Source organism: Equus asinus, chromosome 13, assembly GCF_041296235.1.
Source record: "Equus asinus isolate D_3611 breed Donkey chromosome 13, EquAss-T2T_v2, whole genome shotgun sequence".
Taxonomy (NCBI): domain Eukaryota; kingdom Metazoa; phylum Chordata; class Mammalia; order Perissodactyla; family Equidae; genus Equus; species Equus asinus.
The window spans coordinates 52,435,253-52,458,960 of NC_091802.1; positions in this window are offsets into that span (position 1 = coordinate 52,435,253).

Genomic DNA, 23,708 nt, shown 5'->3' on the forward strand with positions numbered 1-23,708 from the left:
ACTCGCCAGCCTCTGCCTCAGAGAAGTGATTCCAGAGAAGCAATCACTTAGTTTCTTATGTATTTTTCCAGAAATTTTCTACAGGCATGCAAGCATAATGTATATCAGTGGTTCTCAAATAGAGGCAATTTTGCCCCCTATTGGAGCCCGTATCCAAGTTAGAAAAGAGAAATAAAATAATTCTTTGCATAAATGTCTTCTAGAATATCTAGAACAAGATAAATGGTAACATACAAAGAGATGAGCTCAAGGAAACTGTCAGAAATCTTTAGAATCATGAAGAACAGGAGACATAAGTAAAATCGATCCTGACTTCAAAGAGAGAGAGTGGATAATTTCTGATAAATGCATGCTGGAATCAACATGTCTCTTCTTTGAAAAATTCCAGAACACATTGTCAAAGGGTTTATAGACAGGAAATGTGTGATCAACACTAGAAGTTAATATGGGTCCTAAAGAATAAATCACATGAAGAAACTTCATTTTACATTTTAGTAAAATAAAAATGTAGATCAGATGAAATATGCACAGAGCAATTTTATTCGACAAAATATTTGGTAGTTTTCCATGTTAGAACAATTAATAAGGTGGAGATATTTACATAGGATAATATTACCAGGTAAATTTATATCTGAATGACTTCCAGTATCTAAGGAGTGTCAATCAAAAATACCCAAGTCAAAAGGCCTACACTTAGTGAACAACGCGACTCCTGTCCTGTAAGAGATTTTTATCATTTTTTTGACAGAAATCATAAACAATTTTCAGGAAAGTCACATTTATTAAATTTTAAATGAGTTAAATTGTGGGATAGATAGCTAATGAATAAGAATTCTTCCATGTATTCAGCATTTAACTATGTTCTTTGTACTTTTTTTCTGCATTAATATCTTTAGTAATCACAAAACCCTATTGCTATAATAACTGGAGGAAACTGAGGCACAGAGAGGTCGAGTAACTTGCCTGAAGTCACACAGCTAATAAGTCTGGATCTGGACTGTGAGCCCAGGCTGTCTGGCTCTAGAGGCTGTGGCATCAATCACGATGCTTTACTGCCTCTAGGATATAATGAAGTCTTAAATGATAAATAATGAAGTCAAGATTCAAAGTTATTTCAACAGGCCATAATATCATGAAAAAATTTATTAGGGACACATGTAAAGTCTCACACCAGACTCCAAAAAATTCATTATTTCAATGATAGCCTGGATGTCGGCATTTCATAGGATTGATACAGCAATATTCAATGCATGAAAACATCAGTTCTGCTATCTCCAACTTTGCTCTGCTGGTGCCCCAGTATGAGCCAATGCTGAAAAGGTGTGCTTGCATTTAACAGCCCCATGCCTTTCAGCAGAGTAGTTTGGGAATAAATAGCATTTTATCCTACATCCAATTTCAGGCAGTCTCTGGGGACCTGAGTGACAACCAAATCACACCTTTGGCCAAACCTCACAGTATAATTAGGTATATTGCTAAGAATTTGAACACTCAAAAGATAATGGATTTGGATTTCTGAAAATATTCAAGTAGTGACCGATTAACCATCTAATAATATGTACCAGAAGCTATCTCTGTATGACTTACCCAAAAGCTCTCAGTGGTATATTAGTATGGAAAGGAAAATAAGTCTGGAATAGGAAAGTCTAGGAATGGGAGAATATTAGTGGATTGTTCCCTGCAGCGGTTACTTGCAGTCGAAAATTATGGAGGTGGCAAACTTGGGCGTCATTAAGGACTTGCAAGACAAGAGCAGGAATCTGGGGGTGGGACACAGCCACAGGAGTCTTTAAAGGAGAATGGAAACTGTTTCTTCCCACATGCCAAGTCTAATCGATACATGGTGGCTGCCGGAGGGCAGTGTTAAAGAAAGCTTCTGAGGCTGCACCCCAGCCCTGGGACCCCAGTGGTGTAATTGATCAGCGATGGTTCCCATGTGCTTCTTCCCTCAAGCTAATAGCACTACTTATAGTTAGTTTTGTAGTATGGAGGATTATGGTTCTAGAAAGTAGCTCTCTGGGCAGAAAAAAACCCGTAGGCACTTTCTGGAAATATGTATACAGAGACAAGTGCCAGGGAGAAATGATGAGTAAGTTAGGCAGGCTTTCAGGACAGAGCTCCACCCCAGACAGGAATAGAGCAGAGAGAAGGAACACTGCTAATTACATCAACTGAACACATACGGTGGGTGTTAGGAGGTGAGCTCCGTCTGATCAAGCCCACTGGGGCGCATCGGCTCGACCTAGGCACACCGAGTCCTTAATAAAGGATTTCAAGATATTCAGCTGTCTAATACCCTGTCAGATAAACGAAGGGGTAGTGTAATTCTCACAAGGACATGAAAATACAGCATTCATACATTCTTTAAGTATAAAGTTTTCATTTTTAGTTTATTTTAATATATCTTAGTATCAAATGCATAAGAAACTCCAAACAATTTAAATGTAAAAGGAAGGAGAATATTCCTATCAGAAGGAAAGTTCAGACAATCCTTTGATAATGTAAATATTAAACGACACAAATAAAAATGTTTAGATTTTCACCATAGTGGTCTTTAAAAAGCTATCTACATCTTTCTTTCGGATCATTTAAGTTCCTAGGCTGAAATAGCTACTTATAAGGACTTTCCGTCCCCCATATTTTACCAGAATCAGCCTAATAATCCAAATGCAGAAAGTTAAGAGAGGCCTCTTTTTAGTGTCTTAACAGAACGTATGTTTGGGAACACGCTGCTCACGTGCCGTGGGGTGGCTGGGTGAGTCTTACCTGGTTTCGAATGAGACTAAGGTCTAATTCGAGGTCCATATCATTAAAACCGCTGTTACCGAGACTTTGGTTTTTTGTCATAGAGGATTCCATACATATTTTGCTATTACAGTTCAGTTATGAATGAAAAATAATTGCAGTAATAATGGAAATAAGAGTCACCAAGAAGCACCGTATGGCTTTTAATAATCCCATGGACAGCCTAGATTTGATGTCATGGTTTAATAAGCGGTTGTTATTTTTCCCCTGAGAAAATGAGTAATGCCTTTTCTGTTAGAAAGTCCTTTTCTGCAACTACTATTTACAGAAAATGTAAAAGCATTCATGAATTTTTAATGAATCAAGTGACTTGTAGCAATAAAAAAGAAAGAAAGAAGGTGAGATAATTAAAAGGTAAAGAAGAGAATCTCGTTTCTGGAGAACTGGGGACACCCAGTGTGTTCCTTTTTGTGATTCAGGTCATGTTCCGTTCTTAAAGTGACTTCTATTTCTCACTAGAATTTTCCGTGAAAAGCAATATTGAGGTCCAAGATACAATAAAGCTCCACAAATTTCCAAGACTTTCAATTTGACATTGGAACTAACAAATGAGTGTTATTTTACCATTGACTATCGTTAAATGCAAGGCTGCCCAATTTTCCACACCAGGTGGATGGTGAGAAATGATGAGGATTTAAAACTTGGTGGAACCAAATTATTTCACAATATGTTTTATCAGCCAACCAATGGGTTATAACTTTGGAAATTTTAAGGAAAATAACTTCCAAAATATTAAAAAATAAGAAAAAAATGTGACTGAAGAACCATCACTCTCATACCAGGCCAAAATGTTAAGCATTCTATGTGCCTTTGTAACAAGAAACTCAGAGAGGTTTAAAACAACAGTCAGAATTAACAATTAATAAAAGAGGCTTGTAATTATCAATTAAAATCCAGCCATCCTGTTCCATAATACAATTAACACCAGCAATTGAGGTATTCCTTGCTGTCCCTCAGAAGGTTTAGGAGTTTTAGAATTCAAGGAACATTAAGGCCACTTCCATTGTTTCTATGGCTAAGCATTTATAAGATCAAAAAATTGGTTTAAAACAAACCCAAATTTCCCTTGTTTTATTTCTTCATTCGAGACTCTGATTGCCAGCATTCATACATTTATCCCTTTAGCATATTTGTCCCTCTGATTTCCAAGTCACAAAAATGTTTCCGTTTAGAAATGGAGCTTATTAAAACCCAAGTCTTTCTATCTAGAATCCTGTTTTTGTCTTTTCTATCATTTCCTCAGAGCTTATTTTAAGTTCCATCTTTGCCAGGCTAATGCAGGCTGAATTTTATTTTTCTGAAAGATCATTAGTCTGTGGGAGATTTGATTTGAAGGAGGGATGGATGGAGAAAGGAAAGGAAAATTCAGTATTACTTCAGGTGAGAAATTATACTTGCAGACCTCACACTAGCTCTTAATAGCTATGGTTTGCATGGATGGAAATACGACTCTGATTTATGCACTAAATCTGACTATAAGCTTTCATTTTCTATGAATTCCAAAGACCATGGATCGCCAACAGGTAAGTCACCCCAAGGCCGATGATCACACCAGATAAATTGGTTGATGATGGAATTATTAGTTCAAACCATGATAGTGACTTGGGATCTTACTTCTCTTTACCTAATTATCACAATGTAGTTCAATTTGGGTTTATATTTCATTATTCCACAAAAACCACCCTTTTCTAGATTATGAATGACACCTCCATGTGACCAAATGCAATAATTGTTTCTATTTTCCTCATCTTACTGGATTTCTCAGCAGCATTCAAGGACTGGTTGAAATAGTTTCTTCGCTTGGCTTCCATGATGCTAAATTTTCCATTTTAATCTCACCTTACAGATTATCCTTAGAGTCTTCTGTATCGCTCCTTCCTCTTCTGTTGACTCCAATCCATGTAAATAGCTCTCTCTTCTATCTACACATTTTCCAGGGAGTTGATCCATCTAATTCCCTGACTTTAAATACAGCATAAGTGCCAATGATCCCTAAAGTAGGTCAGTCCTGACTTCTACTCAGAATTCTGACTCCTTCTTGATATCTACACTGATGGCTAATAGGTATCCATAATTTAATGTACAACAATCAGACTGTTGGTATTGCTTTAAATTCTATCTTCTTGCAGATATTTTCCCTACCAGAATGAACCACAATGTCATCCATTCTATTGCTGAAGCCAAATGTATGGGAATTATCTTTGATTGATCTCTTTTCCTCATCCCTCCACCCAAATCATCCTCTCCCTTCAAAATGTAGGCAAAAATCTATTTATTTTCTCTCCATCTTCACTACCACATCCCTCGCCAAAGCGCCCATCAGCTTTTACCCGGAATTCTGAAATAGTCTCTGGGATATACTCCTTTTTTTGTCTCTTGCTCTTCTGCAACAGAAACTCTGCTCGATACAGTCAGAGTGGTGTTTAAGACAGAAACCAGATTAGATTACTCTTCTTAAAATTCTACAAGTGTTTCCCCCAGCAATGAAAATCAATCAAAGGTGCTTCTCCTCCACGAAGCCCTCCAGAGTCATGCATATGTCTCATTTTGTGCTGGTCTCTCCTTTGCCCACTGAACAGCCGCATATTGGCCTTCTGCCTGTGCCTCAAACACATCAAGCTGTTTTTAGGAGGACTGAACCAGCTGTACCGGGAATATTTACATTGGTGACTTCTTCTGGACATTCAGATCACTGCTAAAATATCATCTCAAATAGAGTTCCTGTGAACCGAAATGTTCAGTACCTAGTCAGTCTTTCTCTAATAAATTACCAGCATGTCTCTCAGCACTATTACTATTGTTTATTTCTGTCATTCTCCGTGGAGAGAAAGAATTCTTCTAGCTCCTTTGCAACTGTATCTCCAGTACCTAGAATAGAGCCTGGCATTTGGTAGGAAGGCAGTTAATATTTTTTGACTAAGTAAGACTAAATTTTAAATGAGAAGACAAGATGAATGGCAGCTTCCATAGAGGTCTGCATAGCTGACTGTTACATGCTCATAGCTCCTTCCAAGACATTGACGCAAAGAAAGGAAAGTGTCCTTCAAAATTGCACAAAGTGTTTACATTAGAGAAAAAAGGTTCAAGCTTATATTATTTAAGAGAAAGAGACAGAGAGAGAGAGAGAGAGAGAGACAGAGACACACGGAGAGAAAGAAAGAAGGAAGGAAGGAAAAGGAGGGGGGCGAGAGAGAGAGGGAGGGAGGGAGAGACAGAGAAAGAAAGAGAGAAAGAGAAAGAAAGAAAGGGAAAGAAGAAAAGAAAGAGGAAGAAGCTATTCAAGGACAACATGTATTTATGAGCGGAAGAATGACTGCTGTGTATTTTACTTTAGTTTTCTAAATGAGGCTCTCTCAATCTTCTGTTCTTCTCTTTTCAGCCCCAGTAGTCTCTTCTCCATTCCTTTGGGGAGGGCCCTCGTTCACTGGTCCCCCAGATATTTTAAGGCTCCTCATGTGAAGTCAGGGCTACACTGGTGAAGGCAGACCAAGGCTTTTTGACCTGGTAGGCACCAGAACCCTCAAAGGCTGCCTACCCATAGATTTCCTCCCACTGCTCTGTCCCAGAGTCATTAAATAATTTCTTTGCTGAAGGCTTTCCAGGTTTCTGAGCTCCATAGTAAAATGCTAAACCTCTGTACTAATACCTCTGGGAGTCAGAATGTTTTAAGCCATTATCACAAACACCTAAAGGGAAGTACTTGAAAAATGAGAGCAAGATTAAAACCTGATGGGGTGAGGAATGCAATGCCCGGTAAGGGGAAGGAGAGGCACCAAAAGAGGAGCAAGGGTGCCAAGACAAATCCCACCTCCCTGCCAAACATCGCGAAGGTACTAAGTGAAGTGAGAGATGCTTCTGCTCATACCAGGCATTTCGGAAACCGATACTTTCCATGGGAATACGCAAAGGAGGATATGATGTTCCAGTCGATGTATTCAGATATATTCATATATACATTCATTGAAACGTAATCAAAACCTTCCCATCTCAATTTGGACATCGGTTCAGCTTTCAGTTGTTAGCAGCAGCCCATTCTTTATGGGAGCTTGTTTGTGCTGGTAAACTCCCTGGCGACAGAGCAGTCCTCTGAGATCATGTGTTAGGGTCAATTTCTAGAACTCTTCCCATATTTTCTGATGCAATCAAGTGTAACAATGTCGTATCCTAGTAAACATGGAAATAGAGCAAGGGAAACATTTCTCTGTCTACTTCTGAAAATAATAGACTGAATTAGGACTCGGGTTTGAGTCCAGGAACCTACTTGAAGTTCTATACCAGGTCTCTTATGTTCTGTTTGCCTACAGATGAAAAAATTAGCAGGAAGAGTAGGAGCCAGCTACGCAAAACCCGTTATGTATTCAGTCATACAGATTTCAGAGTGGACAGGTGCCAAAACAGACTGAAAACATGTCTGATCTTTGGTCATTCCAACTGCCCTTCCTATGGAGGGAAGGTTGAATTTGATCTCCGGCTATGCAAATGTCTTTCCTTTTCACGCTGATCTTTCTGGCTGGGTGGCAGAGAGGAAAGACCTTCTTCTTGTTACTGAATCACTCATCAACGTCTAACCTTGAGGAAGCCTCTAAAATATCTCTGGACATGAATTTCTTCACGTATAAAATGAGACAATTTATTAGGTAATGACTAAACTCTTAGGAATATGAAACTGAAGAAATAAGGACTTCTGAACCATATTTTTTATGTTTTAAATTTTGCATTTAGACAAGTGCCAAGCCATTTTGTTTTAATAAAACACTGGGATTTTTCCATATCAGAGCGAATACTGAATTTCTTTTTTTTTTTAATTGTGGTAAGGACACTTGACAGGAGATCTGTACTCTTCAGAGATTTTTAAGTGTACAGTATAGCATTGTTACCTATAGGCACAGTGTTGTACAGCAGATCTCTAAACTTACTCATCTTGCATAACTGAAATTTTATACATGTTGAGTAGAAATGCCTCATTTTCCCTTTCCCCCAGATCCTGGCAACCAACTTCCTAATCTTTGCTTCTTCAACTATTTTAGATACTCATATAGGTGGAATCATGCAGTATTTGCCCTTCTGTGACTGGCTTATTTCAGTTAGCATAATGTCCTGAAGTTTCATCTACGTTTTCGCATATTGCAGGATTTCCTTCTTTTTTTAAGGCTGAATAATATTCCATCACGTGTACATATAACATTTCTTTATCCATTCTTCCAACAATGGGCATTTAGGCTCTTTCCACGTCTTGGCTATAGTGAACAGTGCTGCAATGAACAAGAGAGTGCTATATCTCTTTGAGATCTTGATTCAATTCTTTTGGATACATAGATTCAGAAGAAGCATGAGTATTTGCTTGGAGCCTTATTCACCAACATTAAGTCATAGGTATCAAGAATCAAAAGCTTAGCCTTTCAGAAAAACACCAAAATGGTAGTGCAATTTCCCAGGTAATTTAGAGAAAGGATGATTTAGAGGTACTTAGCTCCAGTTGTGTGTCAAAATTTGAGCTAGGTGATTCACGTCTACGACGTCATTTGATCTTTACAGCAACACAGGGTTTGAGGAAGACAGACTCAAAGGCTGAGGACACTTTGATTTTTAAAACGCATTTGGAATGTTCAGATTTTGTTATTAAATGGCATTTAATAATAAAATATCAGATTAGAAGATTTTGGTGGCGTTGAATTACATTGCAAATATATCTGATAGGTTAAAACATTCTTCTTGTATATATCTATTGCTTGCTCACTACAGTTTGGAAAAGTCCTGGGTGGAGATAGGAAGCAGGCTTTTGAATGTCAGAGGTAAGGATTGACACCTGTGAACTTGATTTTCTCAGCCAAATATGTTACTCAGTCTAGACCTGTGCTTAAGGTAGACTTTTTGAACTAAAGCCCTCTTAGAAGAACACTCTGAGGCTTAAGTCAATATATGATGATTAAATGCCTTGGCATTTTTAAGTATTTTACTAAACATGGGAGATTAAGAAAACCAGGCATCGTAAATCTCCGAGTCCCTGACCTACATATGGTCTAATAATAGAATTAAGAATTTGAAACATCTTAATCCTTCCAACTGGAGGAAGAAGAAATCACGTCATTGGACTACATCCTTTTTCAGCCAGACTATATGGTTGTGCACTTTCACTTGCTGAGATGAAGACATTTTAAGGCTGCTCTAAGTAGAACTAGATATTTTACAACTTAAGACTTTCTCCTGGAATATCAATGAGATGGAGGGGAAGCTTCCTTTTGTCAAGAGCTCTCATGTTGTTGGTCTCTTTCAAAGTTATCGTGGGAAAGGACGCCAAGTAAAGACAGAGGTTTTGGATTTCATTGTATGCAAGGTTGTAGTTATGGATTACTCAGGATTACACGGTTAGTCAAGGTGCTATTGGTCAGTTTCTTAATTTCTACAATTTCCTCTTTTTTATTCTTGTTTGGTGAAACGTTCTCTGTAGAACTTGATAGCAATAAGCCTGATGTGAAATGATGGAAAATAAAGTAATGACTTGTTCTTTAAGAAAGTCTCTTTTGATGGCAAAATCATTATAATTTGGAAAATTAGAAGCCTGTAGTAGTAGCTCAGACAGAATTGTCCATGCTGGGACTAATTCTTGCATAAAGGGTTCTCTGTGGTCCTCTATTGTTACAGGTGTCTAATTCCTATCTCCCTGTTTGCCTAAAGCTGAGCGGGTGTGAGAAGTGAAGGGATGGTCCCTCATTTATAAGAATTTACCCCACCAGGGTGGCTGATTGTCAAATGGCACCTTCTGTGTTTCCTTCCCATTTTTCAGTTACTCCAAACATCAGTCACTGTGCCCACGTCAGCATGGGTTGCCCTCCTTCCCGCGTTCTACATTAGAAACTGTCTTTGCTCCACAGCACAAAAAATAGGAATTGTGTCCTATACTCATTATTTACATAACGTATTGCTAAAAATCTAGGTAAAAAATGACTGATAATTGCCAAATATCATTTCCTCTCTTTTGACAACTCCAGGGTGACACGTAGGACCTCATTTCCATTAGCGGAGTCAAAAGCAACCCGTAATTTGAAGGAAAATGGATCAGAGATGAAATATAAGGAGTACGAAAACAGAAGTGATAAGTATGTAGACTACAGGTTCAAATTAATTCATTACCTTCATTACAGATATTTATCAAGTTACGATTTTAGTTAAAATGATAGCTACCTAACCAAAATTCCTTGCATTTATCCTTCTATACTTTCCGTGAAGAGGTTGATGCCAAACCTTTCTGGTCTGGACTATTTCTTCTAACCCTCAAATATAGCCCTAAAGAGGCTGACTTTGGAAACAGCAAAAATAGCACTGCTGTCTACCACAAAATAGAATGTTTCTGCCACTCGTCTGGGCCTTTTCTGACCAATCTGATTTGTGCAGGCGGGTGTTCAAACTGGGATCTGAAAGGTGGAAAGAGGGATGGGAGACGTTTTTTCTTAATTTCAGACAACAGATTTCTTCTGCACTCCTGTGAAGTGCAGCTGAAGAAACAGTGGACCAGCCTGGACAAATGCAATTGTCTTAGGTAAACCTATTTTGATTTTCCAACTGTCATGTGTTCATTACAAGACCTCGCTTTAGAAATTCCCCAAAGACCTGTTAGAGGACAGGATGGTACAGATTAAAATGAATAAATAAATAAGAGAAAGAAAGAAAAGGAAAAAAAATAGTCCAGACTCATGTTTCCTTATTTGTGATGTATTGCAAAATCACTTCTCAGCTCGGTGCCAGGACAGTGCTTGGGGCAAAGGGAAGGTTTGTTAGGACATGACTCTTCCTCTGACTGAGGTATTCTTTTGAATGGCACAGAACCCTCCTTTCGTTTTAATGACTTTGACAAGAGGTGGGGGCAAGGCGTTCATCACTTCTCACAAAGGTTTCATTGACCAAGTTTATGATTTTTGTTCGAAAGCACTTCCTACCAAACAGCAAGACTTTGAAGTTCGTTCTTTGTTCAGTCACGCTTGTTATGGTTTCTTTAAGAAGAAAAAGAAGATGATGAAAAAACCCTACTCCCTTATGGTCAATTCTCTGTACAAAAAAAATTTAAAAATACTTCTGCTTCTAGGACCACAAGTCTAATGTCAAATCCTGCCTCAAAATTGTTTGTATTACACCTTTGATTGCTACAACAAGTTAAGTAGCTCATACAGCTCTCCTCTGCCTATATAGTTTATCCCATTTCGCGTATGTTGGTGCTATTAACATAGAAACTGCAAGCACTGTTCTGTAACTGCCATCATTCCATCTTCTAGATTTGTGTCTTTTTATGATCTCCTGAGTTCACGCAACTTTAAGGGAAGGCTTCAAATTATTCTTGCTGTGACTTTTCACTTATTTCATTTATTTATTTATTTGCATCATTTCAGACTTAGCTCTCCAACTCAAATCTAAGTTAAACTTAATGAAGGCTGCAGTGTGTCACTTAAAATTACTGATTTCTGGAAAAGTTCTTTTCTTTCTTTCTTTTTTTTTAGTGGGGGGGAGCAGTATGTATTGCTGGCAAGTATTTGCCACGTGTCCAGGTCTGGTTACTTTTGTGGATGTTTTGCTTTCTTTTTGTTGTTAGGTCTTGGTGGTCTCACAATTGTTTGCGTTGTTCCATCCACCTGGCCCCCAGCTGTCCATTGGTTCCATAAAATCATGTTGAAAGCTCACAGTGTAGAATGCAAACACCACTCAAGGAATCAAAAGTGTCAGCAAACGTGTCCCACAGAAGAAACGCAAAAGCACGTGTCCTCTTGCGGCTGAATGTGGACGTTGTGCCTTCAGTGGACACTCCATGAGCAATTTTATTTCAGACCACAGACATTATAAAATCACTACAGAAGATTTCCTGTAGCTTGACACTCCGCTCCTTCAGCCAAGTATACTAAATGTACTTTACTTCTTATTAGCTTTCCTTTCATATTGAACTTTATATTGTAAACTACCTCCTTTTATTGTTATCCACCGAGGAGCGGTTTCTTGGCATAGAACAAGGGTGAAACACTGCCAAAAACACTTTTTGGCACAAGGTATCAGTTAAGCTGATATACCAACCTGATGAAGAAAGATTAGCGTATTTCTCAGCAGTTTTCTTGATTATTTCAGAACAAGGCAACAGAGTTCTATATGCTGTTTCTTTGAAGTGGATGTCATGTTCGAAATTATTCTGTTGAACATAGTTCTCGCATCATCATTATCTGAGTGTTGCAGTATCCATATTGAAATTAATTTCTTGTTAAATAGATTGTTTTCTTCACCTCATGCTCCCTCTTGTAGCTATTTTTTTTATTTGAAATACAGATTCAAAGGAAAGTCAGTGCTGTTTTTAAGTAGGTTGCAGTCAGAATACTGCAATATACAAGATAGAAACTGAACACACTTAAGTACATTCAACATTAATAATATGTCTGTTGTTGAAAATGACTTCAGAATTCAAATACTAAAATAAGGCTCCTGGGAAAGTGCTAGGAGCAATGGATGAATGGTCAGAGTGAACTTTCTACGGCAATTCAAATATCAGGTTGCTTAAATGCATGGTATATAATAATATCACCTTCAGTCAAGACTATTTTGGCTTTGTTGTCTTTTCCAATGCATTTTTTCATATCCTAGCACTGTGGAAGCCCGTGTGGCACAGTGGCTTGGCCTGGGCTCTAAAGTCAGGATATCTGGGTTTAAAGCCCCAAGTTCACCATTTCTAGTTGTGTGACATTTAGCCAGCTACCTAACTTCTCTGTCCTCATTTCCTCATCTGAATCTGAGACAGTAATAGCAGCTACCTTATGGGAGTCGTGTGAGGATTAAATGAGAAAATTTATGCGAAGCATACAATGTGAACTCTTATTACATCATGGCAGAGAAATCCGTGACTGCCTTCAGTCCTAAACTTTCTGTGATTTCTGATCCTTAAGAAACCTCCCTCATTTCAATGACAATCAAAATTATGCTCTGGAAATTTAAATTCGCTCCGTTTTCTGCCATGGTCCTAACTGGGGTTCTCTGAGGCATCCTCCCACTGCCAAACAACTAGACTTTACACAACACTCACTCTTGGGGACATCGATGGTCACACAAAAGGTGTGGACTGGATCTGAAATAGAAGGAGAGGGAAGAGTAGCCCTGATGGCAAAAGCTCAGGACAGTGCTACCACTGGAACACTGAGCTGGAGCCAGCCAGAGAAGGGACAAAGCTGAATCTGGAACTCTGATGCTAGGCTGAGACTGCAATTCAAAGGGGACTCCTGGAGCCAGTAAAACAAGTCTTCTCTTGAGGAAACGTATCCAATTCAGGTCTTTAGATATTACACAGTTTAAGATCTACCGGTGAGCTCGTAATCAATATCACTAAGCTCATAAAAAGGCAAATCTATCTGAATGAATCACGGACACAAACAACAATAGAAGGATCGGCTAAATATGTAGGTACCAATAAAAAATGGATCACAGCCCCACTTAGAAGTAGCCCTAAAGGACAACAGTAAAAGGAAAGACCTCCTAGCGGGCAGAATTTTGGCCAGCGCACCTGGTTATCCACTTTGTGTGAGCAGAAAAATGGCCTGAAATAAGAATATACAGTCTCATGGGCAATGTAAATAGCCTGGCTGATTGGATAGGGACCTGGAAATATTAGAAGATTGGAGACAGGAGTGCTGAGAAAGAGGCATGTGGTTGATCCAACAGGAATGAACACAAAGAATGAGAATCTTTGTATCTCACACTAGTGTTGAGCAAAGAGCAATGCCAACTGCAGAGGAGATAACCAAGTTTGACAGAATGATACAGCCAGTAGATGTCAGCAGCCTCTAATATCCTTGGATATCTCAGTGCTTGAGCAATGGGCTCATGTGCAGACTAACTAGGATGGCCGAGGTGGAGGTTAGTCATAGGCTTAACAGCAAGGGTTGCCTCTCACCAAGGCTAATTTAATTACTGCTGGTGGATGGCTGGCCTGCTAGCAATAGAGACCAAGGCTGTGGCTGGCCCTCCCTACTGGGGGCCAGTTCTTCCTGTATATCAGCCAGCCATTTGGTAGCAAGTCAGAAAGGGAAATATTTCATCTTGGCTTGGATTGACTCATATTCTGGATATGGGTTTGCAATTTTTGTACACAGTGGCTCAACCATCAACAATCTTCCAGGTCTCACAGAGTTTCTGATCTACTAATGTGGGATCCCACATGACATCACATCAGACAAAGGGACATGCTTTACTACAAATAAGGTGCAGCAATGGGAACATGACTATGGGATCCGCTGATCTTACCATATACTATACCATCCAGAAGCTGCTGGATTGAAAGATCATGGCCTCTTGAGGGTTCAGCCCAGGCACCAGCTTGGAGAGGACACCCTGTGACAATGGGGTACCATCTTTCAGAACATGGTATACATATTAAACCACGTCTCATCTATGGTGCTGTGTTCCCAGTAGGTAGAATACATGGGTTTGGGAATCAAGAGCAGAAGTAGGAGTGGCCCCACTCACATGCTTGGTGACTCATGTGGAGAAGGTGTGCTTCCTGTCCCCACAACTTTAGGCTCTATGATCTAGACATCCTGGGTTTCAGAGGGGATGCTGTCAGCAGGAAACACAGTAAGAATTCCACTAAAATTAAAGCTAAAGCTGTTACATATAATTTTGGGATCCTCATCTTAGTAAACTGCAGGCACAGAAAGTCCTTACCATGAGAGGATAGAACCATTGCTATAAAATAGGGTCAGGGAGAAGTATGTTTGCCACTGGGACATCTCTTAGTATCCTCATGTCCAGTTCTAACTATAAATGGTTAAGCAAACTCAAGGGCTCAGACAGCTCAAGGATGAGAACCTGTGTCATCCCACTAGGCAAGCCACCCAGACCAGCAGAAACGTTAGAGGAGGGGAAAGAAGAAAGTGTAATGGAGGAAAGAGATGATGAGCATCTGTTAACTCCCTGGGACAAACTGCAGGAGCAGGGACCATAGTTAATCTCACTAACACTTCTTTTTCCAGCGTTCGTTACTAAGGCTATAACAGGGATTTGGAAAACGAGATGAATTTAAATCTGATTCATTCCCTTACATGTGCCAAGTACTCCATAATCAAGGTAACACACCTATTATACGATCTAACGTTCCCAGATATCTCCGGTCTTCAAGGATCACACATCCCTTTAGTGATTAAAAAAATATCTGGGGTTTCTTTCTGCTCAAACACAGGAAGTTGTCTTTTATGGGAGTTGCCCTCCTCAAACATTCTTGATAATCTCTTTAAGAAATGCGTACACGTTACACAGATCAGTCAGCCAGCCCCCTGGAGTCAGATAGCTATTTTGCACGTTTTAGGCTGCTTCTTATGTTTCAAGCATGGCTTCAATCACGCTAATGCCACTCCCCGTGTATCTCTTAAGACTCCTCATGCTGCAGGTCACAAAAAACACATCTCAAACTGGCTTACACAATAAAGGGGATTTATCAGTTTCCATAACAGGAAGTCCATCTAGAGGGAGGGCCTCAGAATTGATGAACCAGCAGCTTGAAAGTGTCATCAAGTACATATTTTCTTCTACTGTCTTCCTCTGCCTTCAGGGTGTTAGCTTCATCCTATGTCTGACTCTCCTCCATTCCTGCTCCCCATGACCCCAAGGTCATGGAATTCTGCCAGTAGCAATAATGCCACGTTTCCTCATTCTTGTTAAACAGGAAAGAGAATGTGTCTGACCCAGCATTCCAAAGAACGGTACCGAGAATCAGCCTAACTGGTTGGCTTAAGTTACATCCCTGTTATAGAATGAATGTTTGTGTCCCACCAAAAGTCATATGTTGAAACCTAATCCCCACTATGATGGTATTTGGAGGTGAGGCCTTTGGGAGGTGATTAGTTCATGAAAGTGGAGCCCTCATGAATGAGATCAGAGGCCTTATAAAAAGAGACCCTGGAGAGTTCCCTCTCCCACTTCTGCCATGTTAGGATACATCCAGAAGATGACCATCAATGAACCAGGAAGTGGGCTCTCACCAGACACTGTGCCAGCACCCTGCTCTTGGACTTCCCAGCCTCCAGAATGGTCAGAAATAAATTTCTCTTGTTTACAAGCAACATAATCTGTGGTATTCTGTTAGAGAAGCCCAAATAGACTAAGACAATAGACCACCTTGAACCAATGGCTATGGCCAAGGAATAATATGTTCTGATAGGCTGAACCAACCAAGACCCACCATCGGGCTAGGGCAGGTTCAGCTTCACCCAAAATACACTGACTCTGTTGAGGAGAAGCGAACAAGGATAAAACTCTGGGAATTGTTAGGAAGTGAAAACAGGTGCTATATAGGAACCAACAATGTTTGCTAGAAGCACTATTTTTCCAAGTATGGACAAGGCCCTCCCCTTAACCCACCAAGGAACTGAAGACTTGAAAAATAACAGAACGCAGAAAATTTACAAAGTAAAGCCAAAGAAATCTTAAAAATGAATTCTAGATATAACTGTTGCTACACTCCATAGGCCAGTCTCTACTCTACAGAAGATCCTTTGTGCCAGTTCTTCCTAAACTTTACAGTGCATACACATCCTTGGACATCTTGTGAAACTGCTGATTCTAGAGTGAGGCCTGAGATGCTGCAATTCTAACACGTTACCAGTGATGTTGAAGATGCTGGTCTGAGGACCACACTTTGACAGCTTCTCTCCCGATCTCCTGGTCCTCTGTCAAAGTACTCACCTTGAAGAGAAGGCACCCTTGAGACTCCTTCCTCTCTTAAGAGACCGATCTCCATTTCCTTAAATCCCACAGAAAGAAATACAAGTTCATAAAATGAAACACTTGACAGAATTTTAAGTTCATCTCCAAGAAAGACAACCCATATTATTCTGAGAAGGGTCTCACTCCACATTGTTCCCAAACTTTCCCTTCTGAGTAAAGTAGTTGCTTTACCAAGGCATAGTCAAAAGAGTCCTTAAAATGTCTTTTCCAAAAACAAGGAGGGATATTTCCTCAGTTATGAATTTAGACTTCCACAGCTAGAAGAAAAACCAACAGAGCTACAAGCATTAAAAACTGTACAAACAAAGGCTTTAAAATGGCATTTTCCCCACACTTACAGCTTTCAAGAGTTTTAAATTACAGGATCTAGTCTCAATAAGTATATAACTGTATCTATTTGATCTATATATCTACATATGTGCTCGCATACACACACACATATATGTTTACTAGAATGAATTATGCCAATAGCTCACGACATTTTTGCTTTTCCTTTCCCATTTTTTTTTTTTTTTGAGGCTCTGAGTGGCTGCCCTGGGAATCTAGGTAGCGTTTACAGTAACAGTTCTATTTGTGTATACATTTCAGTTCTAAACAACTAACTTTCCAACTTTTCCAACATAATTCATCTGCCCAGAGAATACCAGCCCTCAGGAAGAGAACTACAATGCTGACAGCACGGCAGGGTGCATTACTTGGCGGCGCACAGGAGGACCACAGAGGCATGGTAAGTGAAATATATAACGATATTCCCTCACAGATGAGGTGAGTTTGTGACTATTTTAGAATTCAGCAATATTAGTTCCTGGTCATTCTATTTATACTGCTTTTTAAAGCAAGCTTTCTGATATTTGGTTCTCTTGCACTCCTGATCATATTTAGTCAGCAACAGAAAAATACTTTGCTCAAAGAAGCACAAATTGGGGAGGGCATGGGCTTCAAAGGGAGAGCTTTACCTTGAATCTGGAGCCTGCAGAAATGCCTTTTCAGATGTGGATGGCACTTCCTTATTCCTGAGCCTCTCAGAGTGGTTCTACTTTTGTCTGTAATTAAAGGGCCAGAAGCTAGTTTTATATATAACTCAAGGCAATTGTAAAATATAAGTATATTTCCCCTCTGTTTAAATAAATGGAATAATTTGTCCCATAATCACATTGGTCTCTGTGAGCTCTTGAAGTTTTATTAAGGTGTAACTTGTGAGTCACACTATTACTTGGTTATTAAGCTTGAGTCTCATAGTACTTCTTAAAAATATGAATCTTAACTTTGTGTAACTTTAAAGAATGGAAAGGTTTGAAGAGACATCATCACCAAAATCGTAAGGTCCTGGTTCATCCCTCTCAATCTGAGCACAAGCTGTGCAGCATTGATCATGTGTTAGATAAAGAGTCACAAGGCAGATGAACATGGTGGCTAAGACCAGGCGCTATGAAGCTGCACTGTCTGGGTGTAAATCCTGGCACTGTCACCTATTAACTAGTTACAATGTCTTGGAAAAGATACCTAAAATATCTGTACCTCTGTTTCCTCCACTGGAAAACGAGGAAAATGATAGCACCTTCTTTAGAGGTGTTGGTAGAATAAATAGTTAATAAATGTAACGACCTTAGGAGAAAAAGCATTCAATAAATGTCAGAGATTGTGATCACTATAGTTCAGTGGTTCTCAATTAGGGGAGATTTTACCCCCCAGGGGACATCTGGCAATGTTCAGAGACAGACTGAATTGTGAGTCCTGGAGGTGGGGGCTGCTACTGGCATCTAGTGGGTGGAGACCAGGGATGCTACTAAACATCGCACCATGTGTGAGAGAGCTGACCATCACCACCACCAACAGAGAGTTATCCAGCACAAACATCAATAGTGCTGAGGTTGAGAAAGCATGCCATAGCATTTCTTGTATATCAAATATACATCTCGGAAAGAAGTTACAAGAAATGAGTAAAAGATGGGACAACCTCTTCTCTTAACCTCCTTCATTCTATTCTCTATACAGTAGGAAGGATAGCTTGCCTCTTTTATGTATAATATACAGAAGCGGGGCTGGTCCAGTGGCGCAGCGGTTAAGTGCGCACATTCTGCTTCAGCAGCCTGGTGTTCGCAGGTTCTGATCCCGGGTGCGGACAGGGCACTGTTTGGGACGCCATGCTGTGGTAGGTGTCCCACATATAAAGTAGAGGAAGATGGGCATGGATGTTAGCTCAGGGCCAGTCTTCTCAGCAAAAAGAGGAGGATTTGCAGTAGTTAGCTCAGGGCTAATCTTCCTCAAAAAATATATGTATATATACAGAAGAGTGCATATATCATAAATGAACAACTCCGAATTTTCACAAACTAAACACATCCATGTAACTAACACCCAGATCAAAAGTCAGTATATTAACAGGACTCCAGTTATAAGCTTCTCTAAAAATCCTCACTTTCCTGACCTGAAACATAATAGAAGATTTTTTTGTGCATTGATACTTTATAGAGATGGAATTACATGTTAAGCAGTTTTTTTGTGCTTGGGTTTTTTGCTCAAATCTTATAGTTTTGAGATTTACCCATATTGTTGCAAGTAGTTACAATTTCTTCACTCTCACTGCTGTGTAGTATTCTATTGCCTGAATGTACCAGAAATTATATACCCATTCAACTCTTCAAAAGCCTTTTGGTAGGTCTCACCCTGGGGCAGTTATGAATGTATGGCTGTGTACATTCTGGTACACAACTTTTGGTGTATAAATACATGAATTTCTGTTGGATTTGTATAGCATAACTTTTTGAAAGTAATAGAAAACCCAGTCATGACTTTCCATGACAGTTCACACAAATTCCAGTTGGGCACACTTCCTAGTGTGCCTGAGACAGTGCCAGCTTGCGCCTGTATGCCCTTACAGCTATCTTCACTCTCAAAAGTGTCCCACTTGGGGCAATAAAGATGTCTATTATCCTATACACAGCATCTTCCTAATATTCCCACTTATTTTCCTGACTCTTTAACTGCAGGTCTCCATTGCTCAATCTTCCCCAGCCACACCGTTCTCTTTCTGGTTTCCCAGACATGCCACACATTCTTCATGACTCGATGCCTATCATATATGTTCAGTCCTCCACTCTGGGCATAGTTGGAATCTTCTCATCTTTCAGTTCTGAGTTTAAATGTCAATTTCCCAGAGGGATGCTACCTGGCTCAGGCTAGGTATGTTCATGGTTTCCCCCAGGTTCATATTTACTATGCCTACATACTTTCCTTCGTAGTATTTACCACATAATGCAATTGTTTATTTGTGGGCATGAATGTTTATTACACTCTTTGAAGGGAAATATGTGGGATGAGGGGCACTAAAGCAGATTACTAAGAGTGTGAAAGCTGAAGCCAGACAGCCACAGACAAATCACAGCTCTGCCACTTCCTGTCAATGAGATGGGCCGATCACGGAACCTCTGTGTACTGTGGTTTCTATATCTGTCACGTGGGGGTAATTCATTTAGTACCTACCTCATCATGTTGTGAGAATCATAATAAAAGCTAATAAAAGTAAATAAAAGAAACAGGCTTAGAACAACGCCTGATGAATACTATGTGCTGCTTAGATGTTATATTATTAGTATCCTCATCTGATTCACCACATTCACTGTGTTACTAACAGGCAAAGCAGGCACTCAAACCTGGCATTCACTGATCCCTAACATCTTTCTGCTTTCTGCTAGTAAGGTCCACACTCTGGAAGAGATATACCTATGCTTTTGACTGGAGAGTGGTTCCAGGAAAACAAGAGTATCTTGAGTCACATATGAATATCCATTGACTGAGGTTGGAAATGGGGATAAAAATAATGCAGATGGATTGAAGGTTAAGAATCCATTTCATAATCAAAATCTATTGTTTCTACCTGCAATTGAAAAAAATAACCCAAATAAGATCACTTCTCACCAAGTCCTTCACTGATCCCTAGACCCAGTCATGATCTGTCTCCTAGACCAATGCCAAAGACTCTTCTTCCTGCTTCTCCCCACCCCAGTTGACTCCCTGAACAGATTGAAACTTTCATAATGTGATGATAAGATCTACTGTTCCAGCCCTCAAACCCTCAGATGGCTTCTTTCCATCCCATTCACAATATGGTCCAAAGTCTTTGCCAGGACTTGCCAGGTCTGCATGCTCCTCCCTCTTTAACTTCATCTCCTCTTGCTCTTTCAGCTTTTGCTCTATTCCAGTCTCAGAGGGCCCTTTGATGTTCCACAAACATGCCAATAGTGCTCCCCAGAGGGCTTTGGTATATGTTGTCCCTCTGCTTGGAGTAACCCTCTCTACATATCCACCTGGTTCAATGTTCATCACTTCAGCCAGGTTTCTACTCAACTGTCACCTCCTCAGAGAGTTCTTCCCTGCCCACCCTACCTAAAATAGCACCTCTTACCCTATTCTATTACCCTTGCTTGTTCTTCTTTATGGAACCAACCACCTGAAAAATTATATCTTTATTTGTTTTTTATTGGTCCATCTCTACCAGTAGAATATAAACTCCATGCATAAAGGCACTTTATTTTATTCTCTACTGAAGAGAACATCAGCTGGCATGGAGTTGGTAGGACTTAAAGGAAAGAGGCATCAATTATAATAGTATTAGTAATCATCAAGGTGAACTCACTTGAGACCGTATTGTCTGTGGGTCTCCATGCGGGGTGCTTTTTATGCCTTATCTAATTTAATTCTGCTATTGAATTAGTGCTGCTACCATCCCTATTTTACGAATAAAGAAACTGAAAATGAGAAAGGTCAAGCTATCTGCTCCACTAACACGCTTAGTAATGAGCAGCGTGGGGTTTCATTCACATCATTGCTTGAAACAAGAGCGCCTCATTGTTACACTCTATGAAACACCAATGATAAATTCCAATTCCTTCCATTTTTTCCTTAGGACCAATTATAAGTGTCAGGGATGAAATAGGAGTAGTTACAAAAGCGTATCTGACCCCCAGTTTCTCTTTTACTTCAGAGTAAAATTGCTGGTTGCCAAAAGGCAGGCAGCGACTTGAACATGCGTGTCATAATAATTATCAGAACGAAGAGAATCTGAATGTAGCAGAAAGGGCAAAATTCAGAATTCTCAGCATAAGAGAGGCTCACTTTCAGAAAGAGCCTTGAATTTATCTCCATTTTAATGTCTTTCCACATTTTAAAATATTAGTTGAAAAGGGGGATTTGAGAGGGCAGCGCAGCCAAAGTAAACATTCAACACACTGTTATACTAGAATTTTATGATACTCAAGTTCACAGGCGCCTTTGCTGCTGCTGCTGTTGCCTGTCCAGTAACTGGTGAATCAGTGGTTGTGTCTGAAAAGGAGACAAATAGGGTGGAAAAAATATCCATTTCTCTGTCTGTGTGTGTATTTTAAAAGGTGGTACGGTTGCATCACGCACTTATGATAACAAAGGGGTAAAAAAAAAAGTCTGGTTTAAGTATTGAACTAACTTCATTTTTTATATCACCATGACACATTTTTTTTTCCTTTTTTGTGCACCAGACATTTATATTTTCATATTGTCATGGAGACTGAATATGATTCAAAGGATTCTGCACATTATTATGGAATAATTTGCCTTTTGTGAAGTCATTTTTTTTTTAGTGATACATGCTGTAAAGAGAACAGATTAAAGAGAGCTAGAGAGGGTATATTTATGCAATGCAACATGCACCTACACAAGGAAGGATGATGTAATAATGTAAGTAATTGAGAGGTCTGGCAAGTACATGAGTAGTAAGGCATGACTACAGTCAACTGGCAAAAGTTGGGCTGCCTGCTCCTGGGGAAATATCTTGTTTATGTTTTTTCAAGAAACACTGGAGTTAAGATAGGATTCGCTCAAGGCTCATAACTGCTAATCTTCTGGCTCTGCAAGAGATCAAGATATGCATGTGCCTCTTGAATTTCCCCATCTGTAAATTAAGATTCATTTAGAAAAAGTAAATTTTCTTCTCTAAAGATAAAAATGATGAATCTGGTGGAGGGGGCAGCACCTCTATCCATCAGCCCACTGAAAGATCTCTCTAGCACTGTCAAAATCCCCCTGTTTTGATCTCCCAGTTTATTCTTGGGAGGAGCAGGACCATTTCAGTTGCGGGGAGTAAGTGGCAAACTGCCTGACCTCAGGAGAGTCCATTTGGCGTATGCATTCTCATCCAAGCTTGGATTAAAGTAGCAGAATACCTTTGTTTTCCTGTGATTGTTTCTTTTAGAAAGTAAATTTTTATTTTGGAATGATTTTAGATTTATAGAAAAGTTGAAAATATAGTACAAAGTGACCTCCCCCAGTTTCCTTTGTAGTTATCATCTTCTATTACTATGAAATGTGTCAATTCTAAGAAATGACTGTTGGTACATTATATGAATTAAACTTCAGTCTTTTTTGGATTTCATCGTTTTTGTCCATTCATGTCCTCTTTCTGTCCCAGAATGCAATCTAAGATACCTTATTGCATTTAGTAACTCTTTCTTTAATTCTTTAAGTGGGGGCGGGGCCTGTGGTAGAGTGTAAAGCTTACTGGATTGGACAACCAAGACCTGAGTCCAAGACCTGTCACTAAGAAGCTGGGTGACCTTGAGCTATTTAACCTCGCTGGACTCCCTACAAGCTCATCCTCTGTAAAATGAGGACTAAGCATGTCACGTATCAGCCAGAGGACACTGATAAGACATCAGCTTTCCTTACAGTTCACCTGAAAGAGTCTGTGACACTAAGACAGTCCTGAAAAAAGTAACTGCATAAGCCCTCCGTGATGGCCGCCATTTGCATTTGCCAAACTTGAGTGGTCTCTGCCATTCAGGAAAGAATAAAAGAGAGAAACTGCTTATCTACTAAACTCTAGACAAAGGATGATGCCACATGGGAAAACAAGGGCAGCTAATCATTCACAATCCTTCTGCTCTGAAGGAATCTGCCTTTGAGCTGAGATTTGAATGGCCTTGAGGCAGAAAAGAAAGGGAGGGGATCTGCCCAGAGGAGATGCTGGGGGCGAATCAAACCTTTTAGCTACTGTCTCTCTCTCTTGGTATACTCCCTGCCCCACCCTCAACTTCCCTGCTCCCTGCCTTTTCCAGGCTGCCTGCTCCTTTCCTGCCTGTTACAGCTTTTGCAATGTCCCTCTCCCTCAGCAAGACACCAATCCTGCAAGC